Source organism: Macrotis lagotis, chromosome 1, assembly GCF_037893015.1.
Source record: "Macrotis lagotis isolate mMagLag1 chromosome 1, bilby.v1.9.chrom.fasta, whole genome shotgun sequence".
NCBI classification, from domain to species: Eukaryota; Metazoa; Chordata; class Mammalia; order Peramelemorphia; family Peramelidae; genus Macrotis; species Macrotis lagotis.
The window spans coordinates 894,555,611-894,570,354 of record NC_133658.1 but is presented as its reverse complement, the minus strand read 5'-3'; positions in this window follow the sequence as shown (position 1 = coordinate 894,570,354).

Genomic DNA, 14,744 nt, shown 5'->3' with positions numbered 1-14,744 from the left:
AGAGATGGGAAGAGGGAGGGGATTGAATGGGGTAAATCTCATTACACTAAGAGGTACAAAAAATCTATGGTAATAGTGGGGAAGAAGGGAGCAGAAGAGAAACACCTGAATCTTCTTTTCATCAGACTTGGCTTAAAGTCAACCTACACATACTCAGTTAACTTATAAAACATCTAACTTATAAAACTTATAAAACATCTAACCTTTCAAGTATTAAAAGGGGAAAAGGGGAGGGGGGGATGGAGAAAGGGAAGGGGAGTGGGGGAAATAAGGGGAAATAACAAAAGGAAGGGAAGGGAAAAGGGAAAAAGGGAAAGGGGAAAGAAAGGGGAGGGTGTGATATAGGAGGGCAAACACACTGAAGGGGGTGGTTTTCAGAAACAAAAGACTGGGGAATATGGATAAAAGGGAGGGAAAGGGGGGAAAATAAAAACAGAGGGAAGATAGCATGGAGGGCAATAAAGAATTAGTAATCATAACCTTGAATGTGAATGGGATGAACTCTCCCTTAAAACATAAGCAAAAATAGATAGCATTAAAAGAGATAAGGAAGGAAACTTTATCCTCCTAAAAGGTACCATAGACAATAAAGTCATTTCAGTATTGAATATATATGCACCCAGTGGGACAGCACCCAAATTCTTAGAGGAGATGCTGAAAGAATTACAGGAAGACATAGACAGCAAAACTCTACTAGTGGGAGACCTCAACCTCCCGCTATCAGATCTAGATAAATCGAATCATAAAACAAACAAGAAAGAAATTAGGGAGGTAAATAGATTGTTAGAAAAATTAGATATGGTAGACTTATGGAGGAAACTGAATGGGGATAGAAAGGAATATACCTTTTTCTCTGTAGTACATGGAACTTATACAAAAATTGACCATGTACTAGGACATAAAAACCTAATGATCAACTGCAGAAAGGCAGAAATAGTGAATACATCTTTCTCAGATCACAATGCAATAAAAATCATATGCAATACTGGGCCAAGGAGATATAGACCCAGAACAAATTGGAAACTGAATAACCTCATTTTAAAAAATGAGTGGACTAAAATCAAATTATAGAAAGAATTAACCATTTTATCCTAGATAATGATAATAATGAAACAACATACCAAAACCTATGGGATTCATTCAAAGCGACTCTCAGGGGATATATTATAGCTCTAAATGCTTACATGAATAAATTGGAGAAAGAGGAAATCAATGAACTAAACATGCAACTAAAAAAATTAGAGAAAGAACAAATTAAAGATCCCCAATTAAGTACCAAATTAGAAATTCTAAAAATTAAAGGAGAAATTAATAAAATTGAAAGCAAAAAAACTATTGAATTAATAAATAAAACCAAAAGTTGGTATTATGAAAAAACCAATAAAAATTGATCAACCTCTGGTCAATTTGATTAAAAAAAAAGAAAGAAGAAAACCAAATTGCTACTATCATAAATGAAAAGGGTGAACTCACCACCAATGAGGAGGAAATTGAAGTAATAATTCTAAATTATTTTGCCCAACTCTATGCCAATAAATTTAATAATCTAAGTGAAATAGATGAATATTTACAAAAATATAAGTTGCCCAGGTTAAATGAAGAAGAGATTAAATACCTAAACAACCCTATCTCAGAAAAAGAAATTCAACAAGCCATTACTGAACTCCCTAAAAAAAAAATCTCCAGGGCCTGATGGATTCACAAGTGAATTCTACCAAACATTTAAGGAACAATTGGTTCCAATCCTATATAAACTCTTTGGAAAAATAGGGAAAGATGGAACTCTGCCTAGATCTTTCTATGAAACCAATATAGTACTGCTACCTAAACCAGGAAGAGTTAAAACAGAGAAAGAAAATTATAGACCTATCTCCCTGATGAATATAGAAGCAAAAATCCTAAATAAAATCTTAGCAAAATGATTACAACATGTCATCACTAGGATAATACATTATGATCAAGTAGGATTCATTCCAGGAATGCAGGGTTGGTTCAATATTAGGAAAACTGTTTGTATACTCAATTATATCAACAACAAACCTACCAGAAATCACATGATCCTATCAATAGATGCTGAAAAAGTTTTTGACAAAATACAACATCCATTCCTATTAAAAACACTAGAGAGTGTAGGAATAAATGGACTGTTCCTTAAAATAATTAGCAGTATCTAGCTGAAACCATCAACAAGCTTTATATTCAATGGGGAGAGGCTAGAGGCATTCCCAATAAGATCAGGGGTGAAACAAGGGTGCCCATTATCACCACTACTATTCAATATTGTATTAGAAATGTTAGCATCAGCAATTAGAGAAGAAAAAGAAATTAAAAGAATTAGAATTGGGAAGGAAGAGACAAAACTCTCACTCTTTGCAGACAACATGATGGTCTACCTAGAGAATCCCAAGAAATCATCTAATAAACTACTGGAAACAATTAGCAATTTTAGCAAAGTTGCAGGTTATAAAATAAACCCTCATAAATCCTCAACTTTTCTATATATGTCTAGCAAGAAACAGCAGGAAGAGCTAGAAAAAGAAATCCCATTCAAAGTAACCTCAGACAGTGTAAAATACTTGGGAGTCTATTTGCCAAGACAGACTCAGTATCTTTTTGAAAACAATTATGATTATAGTAATCTGCTGTTTGATAAACCCAAAGAGTCTGGCCATTGGGATAAAAACTCCCTCTTTGATAAAAATTGCTGGGAAAATTGGAAGTTAGTATGGAAGAAACTTAGATTAGACCAACACCTCACACCCTTTACCAAGATAAGATCCAAATGGTTACAGGACATAGACATAAAAACCAATACTATAAGCAACTTAGAAGATCAAGGACTAGTCTACCTGTCAGATCTATGGAAAGGGGAACAGTTTATGACTAAGGAAGAGTTGGAGAGAACATCACCAAAAACCAATTAGATGATTTCAATTACATTAAATTAAAAAGCTTTTGCACAGATAAAACCAATGTAACCAAGATCAAAACAAATGTAATAAATTGGGAAATGATCTTTACAACTAATGATTCTGACAAAGGACTCATTTCTAAAATACACAGAGAGATGAGTCATATTTTTTAAACAAAAAGCCATTCCCCAATTGACAAATGGTCAAAGGATATGCAAAGGCAATTTACAGTTGAGGAGATCAAAGTAATCCATAGCCATATGAAAAAAAATGCTCCAAATCATAAATTATTAGAGAAATGCAAATTAAAGCTTCCCTGAGGTACCACCTCACACCTCTCAGATTGGCCAGTATGACCAGGAAGGATAATGATCATTGTTGGAAGGGATGTGGGAAATCTGGGACACTATTACACTGTTGGTGGAGCTGTGAACTCATCCAACCCTTCTGGAGAGCTATTTGGAACTATGCCCAAAGGGCAACAAAAATTTACATACCCTTTGACCCAGCAATACCACTACTGGGTCTATACCCTGAAGAGATGAGGAAAAAGGGTAAAAACATTACTTGTACAAAAATATTTATAGCAGCCCTGTTTATGGTGGCAAAGAATTGGAAATCCAGTAAATGTCCTTCAATTGGGGAATGGCTTAGTAAACTGTGGTATATGTATGTCATGGAACACTATTGTTCTATTAGAAACCAGGAGGGATGCAATTTCAGGGAAACCTGGAGGGATTTGCATGAACTGATGCTGAGTGAGATGAGCAGAACCAGAAAAACACTGTACACCCTAACAGCAACATGGGAGTGATGTTCAAGCTTGAAGGACTTGCTCATTCCATCAGTGCAACAATCGGGAACAATTTTGGGCTCTCTGCAAAGGAGAGTACCATCTGTATCCAGATAAGGAGCTGTGGAGTTTGAACAAAGTACAAGGACTATTCCCTTTAATTTAGAAAAAAAACAGATAGCTTATTGTCTGATCTTGTTACCTCTTAGACTTCTCTTTAAGGATATGATTTCTCTTTCATCACACCCAATTTGGATCAAGGTACAACATGGAAATAAAGTAAAGACTGACAGAGTGCATTCTGTGGGGGGGGGGGAGGGAAGCAAGATTGGGGGAAAAATGTAAAACTCAAATAATATCTTTAATAAAAAATAAATTTAAATTAAAAAAAGACCTAATATGAAGTGTATAGACACTTCATTGATCTAGCTGGTTCATCGTGAAAATCTCCTGTTCCCCTTGGCAATGAATATGTCCCTTTCTGAAATTTTCAATTGAATTTCAAGAATTTTTTCTGAAACAGTTCAGATCTCATCATTTCCTATTGTTTCCTGACCTCATCCTTTTCTGAATTCTATTAGCAACTTGTGTAACACAAATTAACACTTAATTGTATAACAACTTATATTGTAATTAAAATGTTTCATGCATATATATTTAGTATAGGAAACAAAATAGAACAGCAATCAATCAATAAACTTTTATTTTTTATTTATTTTTTAGGTTTTTGTTTTTGTTTTTTGCAAGGCAAACAGGGTTAAGTGGCTTGCCCAAGGCCACACAGCTAGGTCATTATTAAGTGTCTGAGACGGGATTTGAACCCAGGTACTCCAGACTCCAGGACCTGTGCTTTATCCACTACACCACCTAGCCACCCCAATCAATAAACTTTTATTAAGTACCTATTATGTGCCAGTATTTTATTTGTTTTGATGATAAAACTAGGTATGTTTAGTGTGGATTAGAGAAGGTTGGGGGGGTACTTGTTTGGGAGGAAGGGGACTTATTAGGAGGTATGCTAGAAATCTTTAGATATCTAAAGGATTGACATCTAAAAGAGACAGTAGGTTTTTTTTTAAATTTTGATTCTTCTTGGCTCCGCAGGGCAGAACCAGGAACAAAATAGGAAGTTGTTTGGAATAAAGTTGAAGCTACTTGTGTATGCACACACTGGGTGAATATATAGACACTAACATCCCTTCCTTCCTTCCTTTCTTTGTTTAAATTTTTGTTTTACTTTATTCCAATTACATGTAAAGATAGTTTTCAACATTCAGTTTCTGTAAGATTTTGAGTTGTTCATTTTTCTCCCATAGGACAGCAAGTAACTATATGATGTGATATATGTATGACCATGTTAAACAAATTTCCATATTAATCATATTGTGGAAGAAGAATCAGAACAAAAGGGGAAAAATATGAGAAAGAAAAAACCATAAAACAAATTTTTTAAAAGTAAAATAATATTAGTTTGTATTTAGGCTTCATTTTTCTTTCTCTGAATGTGGATGACATTTTCCATGACAAGCCTTTTAGAATTGTTTCTGAATGGGCTCAGACTAGGGATGAGCTCAAAAAAGACATTGAAAAATAATTAAGGGAGGTGGAGGAACAATTGGGAGGAGAAATGAGAGTGATGCAGAAAAATCACAAAAACCAAATCAACAACTTGGTGAAAGAAATACAAAAAAATACTGAAGAAAATAATGTTAAAAACCAGTTTAGGCTTAATGGAAAAAGCAAAACAAAAGGCAAATGAGGAGATGGATGCCTTAAAAAGCAGAATTGGAGATAAAAGGAGATAAAAAAAGCTCTCTGAAGAAAATAACTCCTTCATATGCAGAATGGAACTAAAGGAAGCTGATGACTTCGCAAGAAATCAGGAAGAAATAAAACTCTTCTAAAAAAGCCCAAAATTAAAAATTAGTAGAATTAGTTTTGATCATTGCACTGTTGAGAAGAAACTAAGTCTATTACAACTGATCATCACACAAAGTTGCTCTTAATATGCAGGATTTTGTACTGGTTCTGCTCACCTCACACAGCATCAGTTCATGTAAGTCTTTCCACATGCCTTCTTTTTCTAAATCTAGACAACAAGGTCCTTTGACTTCTTTTTCAGTCCCTACACTACCTGGCCACATAGAAAATACTCCATAAACATTCAATTCTCAGAGCTGGAATGGGCCATTATCCAATCAAAATCAAATGTTGCCTGGCTCACATTCCATTCCCCCATGGTACCAGCCCATTCTTTTCCCAGGGACATCAAGCCCTGGGGGAAAGTATGGCAACTATTGTGAAAACAAGAAAATCTTTGACAAATTGGGGGTCATTGTGGAATCCTGGCTGTCTGGTATTTGTCTGCTCTAAAGAACTTTCTTATCTTAAATAAAAAAAAATAGGAAGAATTTTGTTTTAGGGAAGATAACTCACTCAAGAATTATTTGGGATTTTCATAGAATTCAGTTTCCCACCCAAAGAGGAGGTGATTTACAATGGAACTAGAAGTAGCATAACTACTTTGGAAACCAGACTGATGAGGGTTGGGGGTTGGTATGGGGAAACACTGTCAAGGAAATTCCACATGGCTCCTTTTTAATTAGAAGAGGAGGGCAGAGTTAAACCATTCTGCTCATGACTATTGTTTGCCAACATTTGGACAAAGCCTACCCTGACTTCCTTGACTATAGCTTTGAATTTTCTTAGGGACTGCATAGCTTCCTGTCCCACCTCCTCCTCCCTGCCTCCCCCACCCCCCAAGGCCAACTTTCCCAATTTCTGTACCTGTTCCTAATTTGGTTTTAACTACAGGGCTACAGTCTGGTCATTGTCACAAAGCTCCCATTTCCCTGACTTCCTGGACAGTCTTTCCTGATGAGAGCCTCAAGCATCCCGAAATCTCATTTCTGGGTGTCCATATCATACATACATCAGAGAGTTGGGGGATAGGGAACATTTGACAAGGAGGAGTTACTAAAAAAGGCAGAATGCTCATGTTTCAGACATATTCTAACACATTTTACCTAATCTATGCACAACAGATACTCTTTATTAAACCAATGATGGGTTGCTGCAGTTTCCAAGGTCAAAGGTTGAAGACACTTTCTGTTGAAATAAAGTAATCTGAAGATGCATTCAAGTTTCCCATCATAATTACCATCCTTGGATTTCCCTAATGAGAATCTGGCAAGGAACTACAGGATGTTAGAAAGAAAGCAGTCTGACTTTTATTCAAAGAAGTTGGTGTGGTTGTTGTGTTGTTTCTGTCATATCTGAATCTCTCTGACTCCATTTGAGGTTTTCTTGGCAAAGATGCTGGAGTTTTCTGCCATTTCCTTCTTCAATTCATTGAAAAAACCAAGGCAAACAGAGGTAAATGACTTACTCAGGGTCACCTAACTAGTAAGTGTCTAAAGCTGGATTTGAATTCAGGAAGGTGAGTCTTTCTGATTCCAGACCCAGCACTCTATCTACTATGGCACCTAATTTAAATGAGGATTCCCCTAGTCTCCAATTTGAGGGAGAATAGAGGATTGTCACCAAATAGTGAGTTTGGGGGAAAATCTTGGGTATCTGGATAGACCACAGAATTGACAGAAATTCAGAGTCCAAATTGTACTTTAGAGTACTGTTTATGAACTTTTCTCCCAGTCCCTCAGGAAATCATCATCTAGTCAAAAACTAGTTGGAATTCTTCTAAGACCACAGCCATCTTCATAGTTGGTAACCCTCTAATGAAAGAAATTATCAAAGTTGATATCAGTTTGCTTGACTATTTTTTGTTGTTCAATAATCCACTCATATATAGTTACTATGCAGGCAGGGGGTTGTTCTAGATGCTGGGGATTAAAAGATAAAAATTTAAAAAAAAATCTCTTAGCTCAAGGAATCTCCATCCCAACTGGGATAGCTCATTCCACAAAAATGGTTCCATCAATTTCATCAGAATGGTCAAAAGCCTTTCTTTGGTTAACAAAACTGAGTTAAATTGTTTCCTTTGCTTGATCAAAAGAGATTGAGCTTGACCACACTCATCCTTAGAGTATGCTTTGTTCTGCATTGTTTTCTGTTTTCACCAAAGCTTAAGGGTTTAAAAAAATAATAATCACAAGATAATAATGTGTTAACCCAACTAGAAGCATTCCACCGAAGTCCAAATCCATTTCCAAATTTGGGATAAAAATCACAAGTTGTATTTCGGTTTCATCCAAATCTTTTTGCACTTATACTTTTTTCATCACCAAAATCTGTGTGATTAACTGAACAAAATCAGCAGGCCCAGAAGTAGCTTATTCCAGGCTCTAGCAAAGGGATTTGCACAACTTTTAAATCAGTGACAGGCAAGTAAGTGACTACATCTTCAGCTGCTCCTACAGTTCAGCTGCTTAAGAAAGGTTATTGAATTGGGTGATAAATATAAAGCCTTTTGTTAAAGATGAAAAGGCCCCTAGGTGCTTAGCACTGCAACTCTTTAAAAGCTACGTTATTTTTACCTCATTACAGAAATATCTTAATATTTCATTTCTGACACATGCTATGTTCCAAAGCAGATGCCTTTTTTAATTGCTCCAAAAAAATTGAATTTGATAGACTAAATAAAATTCCAGAACCTTCTAGGTTGTTTTTTTTTTAAGAGGATTTATTAATTTATTTTATTTCTTCTGGACAATTCTCTTTAAAGGTGAAAGGTAGAAAGATATCATCCCTTAACCTTATCTTTGAATCCTGTATACTTATGCTTATTAAAATCAATAGAATCCATTAGCCGACATTGTTTCCATTTTTAATAATCTATTGATATATGGTCTGTGCTTTTACAGGACTAAACAAATTTCCTCTTTATGTGCCCTGTAATAGCTGGGGGTCAGATTGGCTGAGAGCCGTCGCTGCATATAAATGTTTATTTACAACCTGACTACTGATTGAGAACATATCTGGTCCACGGGCTTCAGATGGCTTTTAAACTGGAGATTTATGATCTACTTCCTGTTTTCCAGACACAGCACACCATTTTTAAGCAAAGTAATGAATGCTCAATATTGTGGAAGGAATCGGCTAGTGCTTTACCCAAACTCAGAGTGGAGGGTGTGCAGTATCTGGAGGTTCCATTATTTATTTATTCATTCATCCATTCATTCATTTACTCCCTGGTCCTGGGTTGGGGGGAGGGGAGAATGGTTCAGGACTCCTTGAATATCTCATCATCTTGCACTTTCTATCATTATTGGCCCAACTTCTGCCAAGACCCTTTGAGAATACTCCCCCTACATTCAATACTAGATACTCATCCCCAATCCACCCAAGAAAGATTTAAGATGAACACGGAAAAGGTGGAGAGCAGCAAGGTGACCAGAGGACTCAAGGACTTGGAAATCATGCTGAATGAATGAATGAATGAATGAATACACACATTTATTAAAAACCTACCATGTGTCAAATAATGTTCTAGATAATGGAGATACAATGCAAAGAATGAAATAATCTCTATTCTAAAAGTGCTTACATTCAAATGGGTAAGATTTGTTGAAGGAACTGGAAATGTTGAACATGGAGAAGACCATGATAGCTGTCTTTGAGTATTGAAAAGGCTACCAAATGAAGGAGGGATTGCGTCTGCTCTTGCTGACCACAAAAGGAAAAGCTATGAGCAATAGGGACAAGTTGCAAATTGTCTAGGGACAGTTTGGGTTGTCTCAAAGTGGACCAGGCTGCCTCTGGAGAAAGTAGATCTAGCTTAGTGGTACAGGGGATAGAGTACTGGCCTTGGAATTAGGAGGACTGGAGTTCAAATCCAGCCTCAGACACTTGACATTAGCTGTGTGACCTTAGGCGAGTCACTTAATCCTGATTGCCCAGCATCCCAGGACCATCTCCAGTGATCCTGATTTATATCTGGTCACTGGAACTAGGTGGCTCTGGGGGAGAATGTGAGACTGGTGACTTAGCACAGCCCTCCCTCACTCAAATTCAATTCATGTGCTTGTCATGTCATCACCTCTCTGATGTTATGGTCTTCTTCATGAATGAAGGACAAAAAAAATCATCATCATTTCACTAAGAATCTTTAGGTAAAGGCTGATGATCCCCTCTCCAGTATGCAGGAGGTGGTATATGTGGTTTGTGTGTGTGTGGTGGGGGGAAAGATTCTGATTTTAGTATATTTTCACAATAAAAATGTGAAATTATGAAAATGACCAGACATATTAACAAAATTCCTGGGCTGTAGCTAGAATGGCTCATAAGAAGAAAAGTTATCTCTAAAACCATATATAATTAAAATATAAGAAGAGGATTAATGAATAGAATATGATTTTTAAAAAAATTAAAAACCAAGTAAAACAAGTACAAGGGAGAAAATATTGAAAATTAGAGGACTCAGTAATTTGGAAATCAGAGTATTAAGAGTGATAATCTTAAAAGTAGATGTGGGCAAAAAGACTAGCCTTCCTTTTTTCCTTATAAAGATGGCAGGCATTGGATGCGAAAGACTGTATATAATACCAGTTTTTTTATATGGGTTTGTTTTGCTGGAATTTTTTTTAAATATGGTATAACCACTTGATGGTGTCCTCTAGGTCTCTTCCAACTCTGAGAATTTATAAGTCTTGTTTGCAACAAATATCTTTCTTTGTTTCAAGTTTCACTGCTATGGTTGATCTAGCTTTCCAGCTGGAAGACAATGGTAAAACAATTGATGTCACTTGCTAAATATAATCTTAGAATAGATGGTTATTTGTCCTGAATAAGTGGATTGATAATTGGAATCTGATAGAACACTTCTCCTCTCCAATTTAGTCATTCACTTCATGTTAATTTAATTAATCAATCATTTATTGAGCATTATTTACTTGCTAGAGACTGTGCTAATCAATGTAGATACAAAGGGATGGGGCAAGGGAGGATTGAGGTGGAAGGGAAACAGGGAATACTGTTTTCTGATTTCAAAGAATATAACTCCATTAACTCTACCTAAATTTTCATAGAACATTGACAATCATATGCAATCATATCTCCCAATGAAAGTCAAAAGTCAAAGTAGAAAGTTTCCTTCCTATGCCTAAATGGAGGCAAATGACCCAGCATCTACCCATCATTTGGCCAATTAACTGTTTCTAGGAGCCAGCAAATAAAGGTCTTTGCAAATTGGCTTTGAATCTGAAGCCCGTGAGCCTCTGCAGACACCCCATATTCCATGGATACTAGCTTCAAGAGCAGATAGAGCAGCATGGTTTCCCGCAGATCCCGTTCTTCATTCATCCAGATTCTTCCAATTGCAAATCTCACTCATCTGAAAGTTTCTTGGCAGTGAATTAGTTTTGGACACAAGTGTGCTTGACTCTAACTGCCCCCTGGGGAGAATGTGATTTTTCCTCAATCTTGTAAATACTAGATTTACCAAGGCAGAGAGTCCACAACTGTGTTAAATACATGTTTGAGTAGACATTTGGGGCTGCCTTGGAAATTAGAGGACTGTAAAGATAAATAAGGGAGGAGAAGATCGTGTTCATTTTCCAAAAGCTTCAGGGAAAGGAAAGAAAGGAAGAGTTGTTTCCTCTCCCTCCTCCCCATGAGGACTCATAGAGCCATGTTTCAGGAAGCTGGGCTAAGGTGGTCCTACATTCTGTGAGATATCTTGGAATTTGATTCTGATTTCTCAAGAACCATTAGTGTGCTGCCAGTACTAATGGAAAAACACTACCAAAACTCTCAAGGGTCTATTGACATTTCCTTGTTGTGGTATGGGGCAGAACTAGATGATCTCTGGAATCCATTCATTGTCTAAGGCTCCATGATCCTGAGAGAGTCAAGTATGGAATATGACTTAAAATGAAAGAACTGTTGACCAGAGTCAAGACATCCTCTTTGATGGAGGTCGCCTTATAATAGTCCATGCTCTAATAGGATCCTACCTCTTTTTATAGCAGCATATCAAGGTCCACTGACACCAAGCCCCATCCTGGGAAAAGTGTCTTCTGGATCATTCCAGGGACTCTTGATAACTTGAGGATCAGGAGAAAGGACTGGGGAATGTTTTTATGCGAAGTTACTTAATGAATAACAGTATCTGGTTTACATGGATAAGTTGCAGAACATTCAGAGGAAGGCAAACAACATGATAAATGTCCTTGAGTTCAGGCCATATGAAAACTGATGGAAGAAATTGGAAATATTTGGACTAGAGAAGAGAAAATTGGGGAAGGGGAAGAGCTTTCTATCAAGGAGAGCTATTCCAAAATAGGAGACAATGGATTCCCCTTCATTGGGGATCTCCAAGCAAAAACTGAAGGATCACTTGTTGGGAGTGCTACTTGTTGGGAAGGGATTAGAGTTTAGTACCATCTTTCACTAAATGGACTTTGGAGTCCCTTTCAATTATGAGATTCTGCATTCTTAGATTCTTGCCCAGGCCCACATAGAAATCAAATCAAGTCACGATATATGAACTAAATTCAGTTTAATTCAACTAGTACCCATCATATGGCAGGAAGTAAATCATGTACAATATAACACAAGACTAGCAATACAATGCAAAGCAAAAAGTCTCTGGAGCCTGCATTCTGACAGAGGCAATACATTTTCACCTACAGTGGCATGTCCCGGTATGCATGCAGGACCCAGAGAAACACTTGGCCATTCAAAGAAATATACGAACATGTCCCCCAACTCATACAGACATTGAGGGGACCTTGGACACACAGAGATGCTTTAGTCACACACTTACAAGTGGACATGTATACACACGCGCGCACACACACACACACACACACACACACACATACACACACACACACAAGTTGGCTTCTTCTGTAGGTTTTATGTGCATTCTTAATCTGCAGCCTCATAAAATTCCTTGGAATCAAAGTCACACATGGTATGGTAAGCAACCACTGAGATCCAGGGCCCTGCCATGAAGAAACATGCTTGTTAAAATGTGTAATGAGAGACCTAACCAATCCCCAATATTGGGCCAAGCCATCATTAAATCTCTTAATTATAGCAGAATTTTCCCTGCTCCACCGTGTGTCTCTTCATAAACACACTTGGCTGGAAGCCAAGGGGGCCAATGGAGTGGTTGGGCTAGAATAGAGGGCACATTTGGAATTGCTCTGCCTTTGTCTTTGACTTTGGGCTACCAGAGCATCTCTTCATTGCAGAGGCTTAGGTACGATATTGATATAGGTGAAAAGAATCCCCTTTTTAATAACCCAAAGGATAGTAAATATTAATAATATCCCTGAGAGAGTACATTGATTTAGTATTAAAATGGGATATCAGTTATGTTTTATTATATTCATACTCCTTTAAATATTTTCCAATTATATGTTTTCTAGTTTGGGGACATATTTGGGAGTATTGGGGGCTCCCTGGAAGCATTTTTGACATCTTGGATTTAGTCCAATGCCTTGGATCTAATCAATTTACAGAAGATGAACCAAGAACCAGGGAGAGAAGTGACCTGCCTAAAGTCACACAGGTCTGGAGCTCAGTGCAACTCTGCCTCCTTCAGTCTCTCCATTAAGCTATTGCTTCTTCTAGGAAAGGAAAACCCATAAACTCCTGAGACAGCTCATTCCTATTCCCCTTCTGGAGTGCTGTGGTATGGGGCATCTTTATTGGGAAATCTTTCATGTTGCCAAGTCTAAATTGGCTTCCTCAAAAGTTGTTAGTGGTCTTCCAGTTAATTGCCTAAACATCATTTTGAATTTTTGGTGTATTTATTTATTTATTTATTTGTATTTAGTAGCTTTCCAAGCCCAAATAGAATATAAGCTCCTTGAAGGCAGGATTTGATTTCTATCTTTTGTTTTTGTATCACAAGTGCTTGGCATAGTGACTGACATGATCATAGGCTAATCAAATGAATAGCTGAATGATAATAATAAGAATTACCTTACATTTATATAGTATTTACTCTGTTCCAGGAACTACACTAAGTGATTTACTAGTATCTTGCTATATTCTCACAAGAACTCCCAGTGGTAGATGCAGATATTATCCCAAATTTACAGATAAACTAAGGTAAATAGGAGTTCAGTGACTTGACCAGGCACAAACCAAATAAGTGTCTGAGATTGGAGCTGAACTCAGTCTTCTTGACTCTGATGCTCTCTCTCCATTGCACCACCTAGTTGCTCCTGAATGAATGAATGACAAACTGCAAGAATAAAAATGGTTGAAAAACCATTGATTAGTGCTTCTTATTTCGCTCCATATCTTGGTTACAAATCCAAAAGTGAGGCAGACCTTACCCTCCAGGAACTTCCAGCACATCTAGAAGGTTGTGGTCAGAGATCAAAATTTGGTTTTGGAAGACACAGAAACTGGTGGGTGGACTCAGAGAGACCTCAATTTACATGTCCTTTTCAATAGTCACGAAAAGGCTGATCGAATTATAGTTTCAGATCCCAAAAGAAAGAAGAGGCAGAAGAAAAGGACTCATACAAACAAAATTCTTCTTTGTAGTGTCAGTCAGAACTAAGGGAATGTCCATCATTTGACTGTGCAAAATTATGGCAGAAAAATCAAAGGAATGGTTTCAAAGAAATCTGGGAAGAGTTCTATGAATTGATGCATAATGAAATGATCAGAACCAGAAGAATATGTTCTACAGTAACAATAACATTTTAAAGAAAACTCTGAAATATTGAAGACCTCTGTGAAACTCAAAAACTCCATCTTATGGATGATAATAATAATTACCTTACATTATGTAGTATTTACTCTGTTCCAGTTACAGAGTAAGATGGATAATAATGCATGCTACCCACCTCAGCATCAGCCTAAATGCATGGGTGCCTACTTATCTGTCCCCTCTTTTTCTTCTTTCTCTAAGTTATAAGAGGAAGCCATAGCTTCACTCATTCCTATCTCTTTGTTCAGAAGAATCTGAATTTGTATGGGAGAGAAACTTAGGAATCAACTAGTTCAGTGATGTCAAGTTTAGATAGAAATGGGGGCAAAATCCAAAACTGAGGATCCCTGAGAGAGCATATCGATTTAGTATTGTTTTATTATATTCATACTCCTTTAGTTAA